This window comes from Paramormyrops kingsleyae, chromosome 5 (genome assembly GCF_048594095.1).
Source record: "Paramormyrops kingsleyae isolate MSU_618 chromosome 5, PKINGS_0.4, whole genome shotgun sequence".
Taxonomy (NCBI): Eukaryota; Metazoa; Chordata; class Actinopteri; order Osteoglossiformes; family Mormyridae; genus Paramormyrops; species Paramormyrops kingsleyae.
The window spans coordinates 15,664,796-15,668,781 of NC_132801.1; the positions used below are offsets into that span (position 1 = coordinate 15,664,796).

Here is a 3,986-nt window from a genome sequence, read left to right on the forward strand (position 1 = left end):
AAGGTTCAGATCCTACTTTCAAAGTTCTACCCAGTTCCTTATGTAGCAGAGAGGCGCAGCGGAAGCGGTCTGGGCCCGTAACTCAGAGATCCTTGTGTAGCAGAGTGGCGCAGCGGAAGCGTGCTGGGCCCATAACCCAGAGGTCGATGGATCGAAACCATCCTCTGCTAATGAGTAGGGTTAAATTATGTTAATAAAACATACTACCGCGGTAATACCTGAGTTTGTATGGCAATGGGTACACAATCTGCTGCCTTTTCCCCACGTAGGTTCAGATTCTACTGTCAAAGTTCTACCAACTTCCTTATGTAGCAGAGTGGCGCAGCAGAAGCGGTTTGGGCCCATAACTCAGAGTTCCTTGTGTAGCAGAGTGGTGCAGCGGAAGCGTGCTGGGCCCATAACCCAGAGGTCGATGGATCGAAACCATCCTCTGCTAAGGAGTTGGATTAAATTATGTTAATAAAACATCCTATTGTGGTAATGCCTGAGTTTGTAAGGCAATGGGTGCGCAATCTCCTGCCATTTCCGAACGTAGGTTCAGAACCTACTGTCAAAGTTCTACACAGCTTTTTACGTAGCAAAGTGGCGCAGCGGAAGCGTGCTGGGCCCATAACCCAGAAGTCGATGGATCGAAACCATTCTCTGCTAATGAGTTGGATTAAATTATGTTAATAAAACATCCTATTGTGGTAATGCCTGAGTTTGTAAGGCAATTGGTGCGCAATCTCCTGCCATTTCCCAACGTAGGTTCAGAACCTACTGTCAAGGTTCTACGTAGCAGAGTGGCGCAGCGGAAGCGTGCTGGGCCCATAACCCAGAGGTCGATGGATCGAAACCATCCTCTGCTAAGGAGTTGGGTTAAATTATGTTAATAAAACATACTATTGTTATAATGCCTGAGTTTGTAAGGCAATGGGTGCGCAATCTCCTGCCATTTCCCAATGTAGGTTCAGAACCTACTGTCAAAGTTCTACGTAGCAGAGTGGCGCAGCGGAAGCGTGCTGGGCCCATAACCCAGAGGTCGATGGATCGAAACCATCCTCTGCTAAGGAGTTGGGTTAAATTATGTTAATAAAACATACTATTGTGGTAATGCCTGAGTTTGTAAGGCAATGGGTGCGCAATCTCCTGCCATTTCCCAACGTAGGTTCAGATCCTACTGTCAAAGTTCTACCAACTTCCTTATGTAGCAGAGTGGCGCAGCAGAAGCGGTTTGGGCCCATAACCCAGAGGTCGATGGATCGAAACCATCCTCTGCTAAGGAGTTGGGTTAAATTATGTTAATAAAACATCCTATTGTGGTAATGCCTGAGTTTGTAAGGCAATGGGTGCGCAATCTCCTGCCATTTCCGAACGTAGGTTCAGAACCTACTGTCAAAGTTCAACGCAGCTTTTTACGTAGAAAAGTGGCGCAGCGGAAGCGTGCTGGGCCCATAACCCAGAGGTCGATGGATCGAAACCATCCTCTGCTAATGAGTTGGGTTAAATTATGTTAATAAAACATACTACCGCGGTAATACCTGAGTTTGTATGGCAATAGGTACACAATCTGCTGCCTTTTCCCCACGTAGGTTCAGATCCTACTGTCAAAGTTCTACCAACTTCCTTATGTAGCAGAGTGGCGCAGCGGAAGCGGTTTGGGCCCATAACTCAGAGTTCCTTGTGTAGCAGAGTGGCGCAGCGGAAGCGTGCTGGGCCCATAACCCCGAGGTCGATGGATCGAAACCATCCTCTGCTAAGGAGTTGGATTAAATTATGTTAATAAAACATCCTATTGTGGTAATGCCTGAGTTTGTAAGGCAATGGGTGCGCAATCTCCTGCCATTTCCCAACGTAGGTTCAGAACCTACTGTCAAAGTTCTACGCAGCTTTTTACGTAGCAAAGTGGCGCAGCGGAAGCGTGCTGGGCCCATAACCCAGAGGTCGATGGATCGAAACCATTCTCTGCTAATGAGTTGGATTAAATTATGTTAATAAAACATCCTATTGTGGTAATGCCTGAGTTTGTAAGACAATTGGTGCGCAATCTCCTGCCATTTCCCAACGTAGGTTCAGAACCTACTGTCAAAGTTCTACGCAGCTCTTTACGTAGCAGAGTGGCGCAGCGGAAGCGTGCTGGGCCCATAACCCAGAGGTCGATGGATCGAAACCATCCTCTGCTAAGGAGTTGGGTTAAATTATGTTAATAAAACATACTATTGTGGTAATGCCTGAGTTTGTAAGGCAATGGGTGCGCAATCTCCTGCCATTTCCCAACGTAGGTTCAGAACCTACTGTCAAAGTTCTACGCAGCGGAAGCGTGCTGGGCCCATAACCCAGAGGTCGATAGATCGAAACCATCCTCTGCTAAGGAGTTGGGTTAAATTATGTTAATAAAACATACTATTGTGGTAATGTCTGAGTTTGTAAGGCAATGGGTGCGCAATCTCCTGCCATTTCCCAACGTAGGTTCAGAACCTACTGTCAAAGTTCTACACAGCTCTTTATGTAGCAGAGTGGCGCAGCGGAAGTGTGCTGGGCCCATAACCCAGAGGTCGATGGATCGAAACCATTCTCTGCTAATGACTTTGATAAAATTATGTTGATAAAACATACTACCGCGGAAATACCTGAGTTTGTATGGCAATGGGTACACAATCTGCTGCCTTTTCCCCACGTAGGTTCAGATCCTACTGTCAAAGTTCTACCAAGTTCCTTATGTAGCAGAGTGGCGCAGCGGATGCGGTTTGGGCCCATAACTGAGATGTCCTTGAGTAGCAGAGTGGCGCAGCGGAAGCGTGCTGGGCCCATAACCCAGAGGTCGATGGATCGAAACCATCCTCTGCTAATGAGTTGGGTTAAATTATGTTAATAAAACATACTACCGCGGTAATACCTGAGTTTGTATGGCAATGGGTACACAATCTGCTGCCTTTTCCCCACGTAGGTTCAGATTCTACTGTCAAAGTTCTACCAACTTCCTTATGTAGCAGAGTGGCGCAGCAGAAGCGGTTTGGGCCCATAACTCAGAGTTCCTTGTGTAGCAGAGTGGTGCAGCGGAAGCGTGCTGGGCCCATAACCCAGAGGTCGATGGATCGAAACCATCCTCTGCTAAGGAGTTGGATTAAATTATGTTAATAAAACATCCTATTGTGGTAATGCCTGAGTTTGTAAGGCAATGGGTGCGCAATCTCCTGCCATTTCCGAACGTAGGTTCAGAACCTACTGTCAAAGTTCTACACAGCTTTTTACGTAGCAAAGTGGCGCAGCGGAAGCGTGCTGGGCCCATAACCCAGAAGTCGATGGATCGAAACCATTCTCTGCTAATGAGTTGGATTAAATTATGTTAATAAAACATCCTATTGTGGTAATGCCTGAGTTTGTAAGGCAATTGGTGCGCAATCTCCTGCCATTTCCCAACGTAGGTTCAGAACCTACTGTCAAGGTTCTACGTAGCAGAGTGGCGCAGCGGAAGCGTGCTGGGCTCATAACCCAGAGGTCGATGGATCGAAACCATCCTCTGCTAAGGAGTTGGGTTAAATTATGTTAATAAAACATACTATTGTTATAATGCCTGAGTTTGTAAGGCAATGGGTGCGCAATCTCCTGCCATTTCCCAATGTAGGTTCAGAACCTACTGTCAAAGTTCTACGTAGCAGAGTGGCGCAGCGGAAGCGTGCTGGGCCCATAACCCAGAGGTCGATGGATCGAAACCATCCTCTGCTAAGGAGTTGGGTTAAATTATGTTAATAAAACATACTATTGTGGTAATGCCTGAGTTTGTAAGGCAATGGGTGCGCAATCTCCTGCCATTTCCCAACGTAGGTTCAGATCCTACTGTCAAAGTTCTACCAACTTCCTTATGTAGCAGAGTGGCGCAGCAGAAGCGGTTTGGGCCCATAACCCAGAGGTCGATGGATCGAAACCATCCTCTGCTAAGGAGTTGGGTTAAATTATGTTAATAAAACATCCTATTGTGGTAATGCCTGAGTTTGTAAGGCAATGGG

The 3,986-nt window shown here is 46.8% G+C and overlaps 1 non-coding gene across 1 annotated transcript; it reads left to right on the plus strand.

Moving 5' to 3' along the window:
* Window positions 1–3,433: 3,433 nt before the first annotated feature.
* On the plus strand, window positions 3,434–3,505 carry trnam-cau (transfer RNA methionine (anticodon CAU)). The gene has a single exon. It is a non-coding gene; the product is annotated as a tRNA-Met (tRNA).
* Window positions 3,506–3,986: the final 481 nt, after the last annotated feature.